Here is a 10,363-nt window from a genome sequence, read left to right on the forward strand (position 1 = left end):
TCTTTCACACCCTCCACACTCCTCTCCTGTACATACTGCTCTCTGTCACATCCTCCACACTCCTCTCCTGTACATACTGCCCTCTGTCACATCCTCCACACTCCTCTCCTGTACATACTGCCCTCTGTCATACCCTCCACTCTCCTCTCCTGTATACACTTGCCTCTGTCACACCCTCCACACTCCTCTCCTGTACATACTTCCCTCTGTCATACCCTCCACTCTCCTCTCCTATACATACTGCCCTCTGTCATACCCTCCACACTCCTCTCCTGTACATACTGCCCTCGGTCACACCCTCCTCTCCTGTACATACTGCCCTCTCACACCCTCCACACTCCTCTCCTGTACATACTGTCCTCTGTCACACCCTCCTCTCCTGTACATACCGCCCACTGTCATACCCTCCACACTCCTCTCCTGTACATACTGTCCTCTGTCATACCCTCCACACTCCTCTCCTGTACATACTGTCCTCTGTCATACCCCCACACTCCTCTCCTGTACATACTGCCCCCGTCATCCCCTCCACGCTCCTCTCCTGTACATACTGCCCTCTGTCATACCCTCCACGCTCCTCTCCTGTACATACTGCCCTCTGTCATACCCTCCACACTCCTCTCCTGTACATACTGCCCTCTATCACACTCTCCACACTCATCTCCTGTACATACTGCCCTCTGTCATATCCTCTACACACTGTCCTCTGTCATACCCTCCACACACATTTCCTGTACATACTGCCCTCTGTCATATCCTCTACACACTGCCCACTGTCATACCCTCAACACTCATCTCCTGTACATACTGCCCTCTGTTACACACTCCACACTCCTCTCCTGTACATACTGCCCTCTGTCATACCCTCCACACACCTCTCCTGTACATACTGCCCTCTGTCATACCCTCCACACTCCTCTCCTGTACATACTGCCCTTGTCATACCCTCCACACTCCTCTCCTGTACATACTGCCCTCTGTCATACCCTCCACACTCCTCTCCTGTACATACTGCCCTCTGTCACACCCTCCACACTCCTCTCCTGTACATACTGTCCACTGTCACACCCTCCACACTCCTCTCCTGTACATACTATCCACTGTCATACCCTCCACACTCCTCTCCTGTTTACACTGCCCACTGTCACACCCTCCACACTCCTCTCCTGTACATACTGTCCTCTGTCATACCCTCCACACTCCTCTCCTGTACATACTGTCCACTGTCACACCCTCTACACTCTTCTCCTGTACATACTGCCCTCTATCATACCCTCCACACTCCTCTCCTGTACAAACTGCCCTCTGTCATACCCCCACACTCCTCTCCTGTACATACTGTCCTCTATCATACCCTCCACACTCCTCTCCTGTACATACCACCCTCTGTCACATCCTCCACACTCCTCTCCTGTACATACTAGACTGTCATACCCTCCACTCTCCTCTCCTGTACATTCTGCCCTCGGTAACACCCTCCACACTCCTCTCCTGTACATACTGCCCTCTGTCATACCCTCCACACTCCTCTCCTGCACATTCTGCCCTCGGTCACAACCTCCACACTCCTCTCCTGTACATACTGCCCTCTGTCACACCCTCCACACTCCTCTCCTGTACATACTGCCCTCTGTCATATCCTCCACACTCCTCTGTGTCTAGAGGCAACAGTGCTGGTCGTGGAGACGGTGCATCCTCATCAGCATGTGGCCGTGGTCACCCGCCCCTCTGACATCACGGGGAATGCCACAGGGAAGTCCCCATGCGTCAGAGGGGGGCAGGGTCACCGGTTGGCCTGCCCTCCGCTACTTAAGAACAGTCAGAAGACGAGAAGCGTCACACAGAGGGAGCCTCCCTCCATGCCATCATAGATGCAGAGCGGCCCGAAAAGAAGATGAAGAGAAGAAGATGAAGAGAAGAAGATGAAGAGAAGAAGATGAAGAGAAAAAGATGAAGAGAAAAAGATGAAGAGAAAAAGATGAAGAGAAAAAGATGAAGAGAGAAGCGTCACACAGCGGGAGCCTCCCATCCAATCATGGATGCGGAGCGGCCTGAGAAGAAGATGAAGAGAAGAAGATTTAGAGAAGAAGATTTAGAGAAGAAGATTTAGAGAAGAAGATGCCGTGGAGGGAGATGCCGGACGAGAACACCGGAGAAAGAAGCAGAGGATCGGAGGAAGAAGAGGATGGAGGAAGAAACCGAAGGAAGATAGAAAAAAGAAGAAAGAGGATAGAAGATGGAAAAAAGAAGACTTTAAATAAAGGAATTGTCAAAAACTGTCTCTTGTCATTTTTAACATTTTTGACAGTTTTTTTGTGAAATGGTAGGGGTACTTTTGTACCCCCTTACCATTTCACACAGGGGGGCTGGGATCTGGGGGTCCCCTTGTTAAAGGGGGCTTCCAGATTCCGGTAAGCCCCCCCGCCCGCAGACCCCCACAACCACTGGCCAAGGGTTGTGGGGATGAGGCCCTTGTCCTCATCAACATGGGGACAAGGTGCTTTGGGGGGACCCCAAGGCACCCTCCCAATGTTGAGGGCATGTGGCCTGGTATGGTTCAGGGGGGGCGCTCTCTCGTCCCCCCCTCTTTTCCTGTGGCCTTCCAGGTTGCATGCTCAGATAAGGGTCTGGTATGGATTTTTGGGGGGACCCCACGCCAATTTTTTTTAAATTTTGGCACGGGGTTCCCCTTAAAATCCATACCAAACCTGAAGGGTCTGGTATGAATTTTGAGGGGGACCCCTACGTCTTTTTTTTTTAAATTTTGGCGCGGGGTTCCCCTTAATATCCATACCAGACCTGAAGGGCCTGGTATGGAATTTAGGGGGACCCCCACTCCAGTTTTTTTTTTTAATTTTGGTTCGAGGTTCCCCTGTGGGGAAATCCCATGCAGTTTTTATCAATAAACTTTTATGTGTATTGTCGGACCGGCAATTCATTAATAATCGTGAGTAGTTTTAAATGACTTTTTCCTTTGAAATATCATTTTTCTGTCAGACTGTTCTAAACACGGGAAACATGCGCCCCTTTACAGGCATACTATAGACACCCCCCAGGTACGAAATTTAAAGGAATATTACACTTTTATGATTTGACTTTAAGCATTATTAAAATCACTGCTCCCGAAAAAACTGCAGTTTTTAAAACTTTTTTTTACATTGATCCATGTTCCCTGGGGCAGGACCTGGGTCTCCAAACACTTTTTATGACAATACCATGCATATAAGCCTTTAAAGTTAGCACTTTTGAATTCTCCCATTGATTTTTAAAGGATGTTCCGCGGCTTTCGAATTTGCCGCGAACACCCCAAATTGTTCACTGTTCGACTCGAACTCGAAGCTCATCCCTAGTAAGGAGGCTCCTGCCTTAGGTACTAGAAAAACTGGGGAAAAAGGCCCCCAGATGATTCTATGTTTTTGGCATCACTGGCTTGATGGCCTTGTAGCAGTATAAAAATTTTGCAAACATTTTCTCTTCTGAGATCTGTTCTCCATTGTCCACCCACATGTCTTCTGGACCCACTGGTCTTTGGCGATTGTTGTCCAAACCCTCCAGCAGGAAGCTACAACCATCTACTTCACTTAGGCCAACTGGAAGAGATAGGTTGGGCGCACCTTTAAAATAGACTTTCCAGCCATCTTAGCAGCTTGCTCTGGACTTATTTCATGTCAAAAGTAACTTTGAGATGCTTCCATTGTGATCTATTAAATCTGCAGCCTGTCTTATAAGATTTGGCCTCCTGCACACTCTGAAGTTCAGTGGGCTTGAGTGAAGGATGGCAGCTTCCTCTTACTAGTCTGTGGCTACAGTCCAGACTTTTCCTCCTGTCATTCGCTTAATTGCGTTGTTCAGCGTTTGGCCGAACAATAACCTCCCATTATAGGGAATGTCGAAGGCTTGTGTAGAAGTTCCGCCTGCCCTCCAGTGGTGTAACCACAATGCTCTCCTAGCAGTGACTGAGTGCGCCAGCGCTTGTACTAGGTCTATTAAAAGCATCAACCAAAAGTCAGTTGCCAGGTTCCACTCTTTCCAGAAACTGTGCCAAATCTTGCAGCTTTCAATGTTGAATGTAATGCCATTTCTGAAGTTAATATATTAAAGTTGCTGGTTGGCAAGCAAAATCTGTCACTGTATAGAGTCTGTGCAAGCCTGATGGCCAGATCACCACAGTTTCTGCATTCCAGATGTGTTTCTGCATGAGTGTTTTTAATGCATTCTACATGCGTTTTGCCACTTTCCTGATGTGTTCCTATAAAGAAACAATGCAACCTTCTACTCTTGTTGATGGCATTAGAATGCGCTGTACTGGTGTGAATTAGGTAATTGAAATAAAAGTTAAACACTATCCATGTGTTCTTGATGCAGAAATAAAAATGCACTGGACTGCATCTGGTGTGAACAAGTCCATTGAAGGCAACCAAATTATAAAAAAGGCAAAGACACTTGCTGCACCGGACACAAGAGGGCAACAACCACCCCTGGAAGTGCAGTGCATAAACATATAGCAGCCATTTTATCTGGATAAAGCTTAGGAAACCTGTTACTGTAAATTGGTCTTCTGACGAGGTCTCTGTCATCCTCCATCAACGAGCGATTTACACTCTATCATAGTTGGGAAAAGACCATCCTCCAACGAGCGATTTACTCTTTGTCATTGTGAGTAAAGACCATCCTCCATCATGAGCGATTTACGCTCTATCATTGTTGGGAAAAGACCATCCTCCAACGAGCGATTTACGCTTTGTCATTATGATAAAAGACCATCCTCCAATGAGCGATTTACGCCCTGCAATCCTGGGAAAAGGCCATCCTCCATCATGAGTGATTTACGCTCTGCCATTATGGGAAAAGGCCATCCTCCATCAGCGATTTATGCTCTGCCATTATTGGAAAAGGCCATCCTTCATGAACAAGCGATTTACGCTCTGCCATTATGGAAAAAGACCATCTTTCATGAATGAGCGATTTACGCTCTATCCTTATGGGTGTTGCTTGTGGCGTGGGTATTTGCAGCATACTTTCTGCTATAGCCGCCTTAATAGCTCTTATGCCCCGTACACACGGTCGGACTTTGTTCGGACATTCCGACAACAAAATCCTAGGATTTTTTCTGATAGATGTTGGCTCAAACTTGTCTTGTATACACACGGTCACACAAAGTTGTCGGAAAATCCGATCATTCTGAACGCGGTGACATAAAACACGTACGTCGGGACTATAAACAGGGCAGTAGCCAATAGCTTTCATCTCTTTATTTATTCTGAGCATGTGTGGCACTTTGTCCGTCGGATTTGTGTACACACGATCGGAATTTCTGACAACGGATTTTGTTGTCGGAAAATTTTATAGCCTGCTCTCAAACTTTGTGTGTTGGAAAATCTGATGGAAAATGTGTGATGGAGCCTACACACGGTCGGAATTTCCGACAACAAGGTCCTATCACACATTTTCCGTCGGAAAATCCGACCGTGTGTACGGGGCATTAGAATTTTGCACAACCACATCCTTGTGAGGCATCCTGTGCAATTTCATTGCTCTGCCACTGCAGACTGCATGCAGGCCCAAAATGCACCCTGAGCTTGGCAAGGCATCTTCTATCATGCTGGCATAAACGCATGTTCCAATTTCCTGGATTCTGTCCCTTCACAGGGTAAGTGGAAACAACTCCTTTAGAGTGTATTGACCACATGCTTAATGAATGGGACAACCTGTTAGGTGTCTTCATCCTGCGATCGTTGGCGGGTCTTATGTTTTTTGGAGCGTTTGCGTTCAGGGTTTTTGCTCCTAAAATAATGCAAAACACCTTCATTTGCATATTTTCCTTTGGCACTCTTTTAAGAACCATGTCCCACGTTGCCCCCTCCTACCTTTGCTAATCTTCTGTGCCACTAACAGGTGTGGCAAGCTCATATTTGCACATAATATATGGAGAAAAGCATCTTACCTCTCACCAAAAAACATGGAACCCTGTCTCTTTAAGAGCCATCTGCCTTTATCCACTCACCTCAGAAGTCTCTGCAGGTGAGCTTCAGACAGCATTTCCAAAAGGCAGACAACAGACACAGTCAGAGACAAAAAACAGTCAGACTGTCAAACCCACAGAAGTACACAGCATAGCAGAGGAGCCAGGACAGCACATCCAAAGACAAACAGGAGACTCAGACAGAATCCGAGGTAAGTCCTTTACCTGGCAGGACTGCAGAGAGAGAGGGAGAGAAGCCCTCCCAACTGCAGACCTCCAAAATCAGTTACACCATTGCATGGCGTCTGGAAGTTCCCATCTTGTGCTGCCCATCTCCCCGCACTCTGTGACACCATTTACAGCCGCTTTCAGACTGACAATAAAGCCAGGAGAGCAGTGCGGTGCGCTGCATATAAAAAGACAGGAAAAAAAAACAAAGGGAGAGGCAATGATGACATTGCAGAGCTCTTATAATACCCACCTGTACTATATATCAATGCTGTTTAAGCATCATTTCGCCCGCAGCCTTGGCACAAGGCACCTCAGTTTTTAGAAAGATTTACCTTCAGCATTCTGGGTCCTCCAACTTCATGAGAGGCTGAACATGGAGGGGTAGGTTCGGCAGGGGGGATGCAGCAAACAAATTACTTACCAACTGCAATCAGCATGTGGCCTGGAGCATGATCAAAAAAAGAACATCTTGGAGGAGGGGCTGTCTTTTATATTCAGCTCGGAACATGTGGTCATTGGGGGCTCCAAAGGAGGTGTTAACCCGTTATGTGCTGACGGGAGGATGGGCCAGGAAAATACATTTTGGAAACAGAAAAATTAACAACAATTGGACAGATATATGATAAAAACATAATACGATCATACGAGAACTTGTGTAAACAATATATGCCTCTTGCTAAATACCTTTGACTGTCCACTTTCCAAAAAGGGGTCATTTGGGGGGTATTTGTACTGTTCTGACATTTTTGGGCCTCAATAAATGAGATTGGCCGTCAGTACATCCAGGATTGATCAATTTTCAGATACTGTATACTGTATACCATAGTTTGTGGACTCTATAACTTACCTACAGGCTAAACAATATACAATGATTTGGGTTATTTTCACCAAATAAATGTTGCAGAATACATTTTGGCCTAAATTTATTAAGAACAATTATTTATTTGAAAAATTTTATAAAAGTGAAGTGGTTAACCACCTCGTGTCCGCCGGCCATCAGATGATGGCCAGGCGGCAAAGCTCTCGTTCTGGGCGGGCGTCATATGATGTCCTCCCAGAAGGACCGCTCTTGCACACCATGGGGGTGCGCATCGTGGCAATCGGTGGTTCGGTGTGTCAGACAGAAACACCGCTACACTGATCTCTGTAAAGGGCCTCTAACAGAAGCTCTTTACCACATAATCTGCCGTGTCCAATCATGGCTAATCACGATGTAAACAGGAAGAGCCGTTGATAAGCTTTTCCTCACTCACATCTGACAGATGTGAGTAGAGGAGAGCCGATCGGCTGCTCTCCTGACAGGGGGGTCTATGCTGATTGTTTATCAGCACAGCCCCCCTTGGATGCCCACCCGGGACCACCAGGATGCCGCCAGGACCACCATGGATTGGCACCACCCTAGACCACCAGGTATGCCACACTAGACCACCAGGGAAATGCCAAACAGTGCCTAGGAAGCTGCCTATCAGTGCCCTTCCCAAATGCCTGCCAGTGCAAGTGCAATCAGTGATGCCTATCAATGCCATCTATCAGTGCCCAGCAGTGCCCAGCAGTGCTGCCTATCAGTGCCACCCATAAGTACCCCTCAGTGCAGCCTTTCAGTGCCCATCAGTGTCACCTATCAGTGTCCATCAGTGCCCACTGGTGCCACCCATGAGTGTCCATCAGTGCTGTCTATCAATGCCCATCAGTGCTGCATATCAGTGGCACTCAACAGTGCAGCCTAGCAGTGCCCATCATTACCGCCTATTAGTGCCTATCATCAGTGCCACCTCATTGATGCCACCTCATCGGTGCTCTCTAATCAGTGCCCATCAGTGCCACCTTATCAGTGCCCATCAGTTAAGAAGAAAGCATACTAATTTACAAAATTTTATAACAGAAACAAAAGAAAACTTTTTTTCCAAAATTTTAGGGTTTTTTTATTTGTTTAGCAAAAAATAAAAATCCCAGAGGTGATCAAATACCACCAAAAGAAATCTCTATTTGTGGGAACAAAATGATAAAAATTCTGTTTGGGTACAGTGTAGCACGACCGCGCAATTGTCATTTAAACAGAAACAGCGCTGAAAGCTAAAAATTGGCTTGGGCAGGAAGGGGGTGTAGGTGAGGTGGTTAAACATCATCACAAATCCCATGTCCCCCCCCACACAGAGATCACCATTCCCTCTGAGCCCCCCACCACCTCAACCCCCCGGTTACATCACAAGGGGTGATGCCACAAGGTGATGTCGCCACTTATCTGTATAAGAACTATCAGACAGCGGAGCAGGCAATCGGCGGTTAACCTTTGTCATGGGCGGAGCTTTTTTTTATTTTTTCAGGTCAGGCGGTGCGGTGGGCATCATGATTGACAATGGATCTACATTGGGGGACATTGTTTTTTTTTATTTTTAATAAAAGAAGTGTCAAAAACTGTCTGTGTTTTTATTTCTTTTTGACACTTTTTTTGGTGAATGAGTCGGGGTACAATTTACCCCATAATCAAGCCCATCTGTACCATGTGATCACTGTGACCAATCACAGCTAACAAAACAACAGTAATACACAATGGATGGCATGAAAGGAAGCTATTCATTGTTTATATTTGTCTTGTGATCTGCTGTGATTGGTCATAGCGATCACATGGTACCGGCAGCGAGTGGATACACTGACCAGTCATTTGGCTCTGTATGATGGAGACAGCCAATGACAGATCGCACTGCAGCGCGGCACCGTGGTCATGCACAAGGCACGATCTGGGAGGGCATCATATGACTTCCACCCGACTCAATGAAAAAATGAAGACAAAGAATATTAACCAGTTCCCGCCTGGCATTTTTTAAAATTAATAAACTTCTGAGCAGGGAGCTTTTTTATGTTTTTTATCTTTCATTGGTCTATTAAAAGTCAACAGTTACAGATTTGGTTGCTGCTGACTTGTAATTAACTTGCAGTTAACAAGTGACTGAAGATCCTCTTTAACCACTTAAGGACCGGAAGAATTTCCCCCTTAATGACCAGGCCATTTTTTGTGATACAGCACTGCGTCGCTTTAACTGACAATGGCACGGTCGTGTGATGTACCCAAATAAAATTTAAGTCCTTTTTTCCCCACAAATAGAGCTTTCTTCTGGTGGTATTTGATCACCTCTGCAGCCTTTATTTTTTGTGCTATAAACAAAAAAGTGTGACAATTAAAAATTACAATATTTTATACTTTGTTGCTATAATAAATATCCAAAAAAATTTTAAACAAAGAAATTTCTTACTCAGTTTAGGCCGATATGAAAAAATAAAAAAAATCGCAATAAGTGTTTATTGATTGGTTTGCACAAAAGTTATAGCGTCTACAAAATAAGGGATAGATTTATGGCATTTTTATTATTATTATTCTTTTACTAGTAATGGCGGCAATCTTTTTATCGAGACTGTGACATTGCGTCGTACAGATCGGACACTTTTGACACTATTTTGGGACCATTGACATTTATACAGTGATCAGTGCTATAAATAGCCGCTGATTACAGTGTAAATATCACAGGCAGGGAAGGGGTTAACACTAGGGGGTGATTGAGGGGTTAAATGTGTGTCCTAGGGAGTGATTCTAACTGTGGGGGATGTGAATGACTAGGAGACATATCGCTGTTCCTACTTAGTAAGAACACATAATCTGTCTTCTCCCCCCTGACAGAACAAGAATTTGTGTGTTTACACACACACATCCCTGTTCTGGCTCTCGTGCCCAGTGGTCATCGCAACCGCCGGTCCCGTGCATCGGTTCCCTGGCTGTGCAGTGGAAAGCCGGGGAACTGATGGTGCTGACCTGCCGCAGTATAATGACGGTGGCTGGCTGACAAGCAGTTAAGGATGACCCACAGACATACAGCTATGAGAACATGCAAGGAATAATTGCAGTCACAGGCTCCTTATGTGAAATATATGACAATACAATCTCCTATAGGTAATGATGTATTTGATGTGCCATTACCAGATATTTCTGTTTCTCTTGAATTGATGGGATTCTTCTGATTCATTTATTCCTATTCTTGTTTATAGAAAGATCACCTAGTACCTGGAATCTAACTAGATCACATCTTGTATTCTTTTAAGCAAGCTATAATTGCAGAACTCTTATAACTGTATATAGTAATGTGTATTCTTCTGTCTTCCATGGAAAGCTGAACAAAT

Source organism: Aquarana catesbeiana, linkage group LG01, assembly GCF_042186555.1.
Source record: "Aquarana catesbeiana isolate 2022-GZ linkage group LG01, ASM4218655v1, whole genome shotgun sequence".
Lineage (NCBI taxonomy): Eukaryota > Metazoa > Chordata > Amphibia > Anura > Ranidae > Aquarana > Aquarana catesbeiana.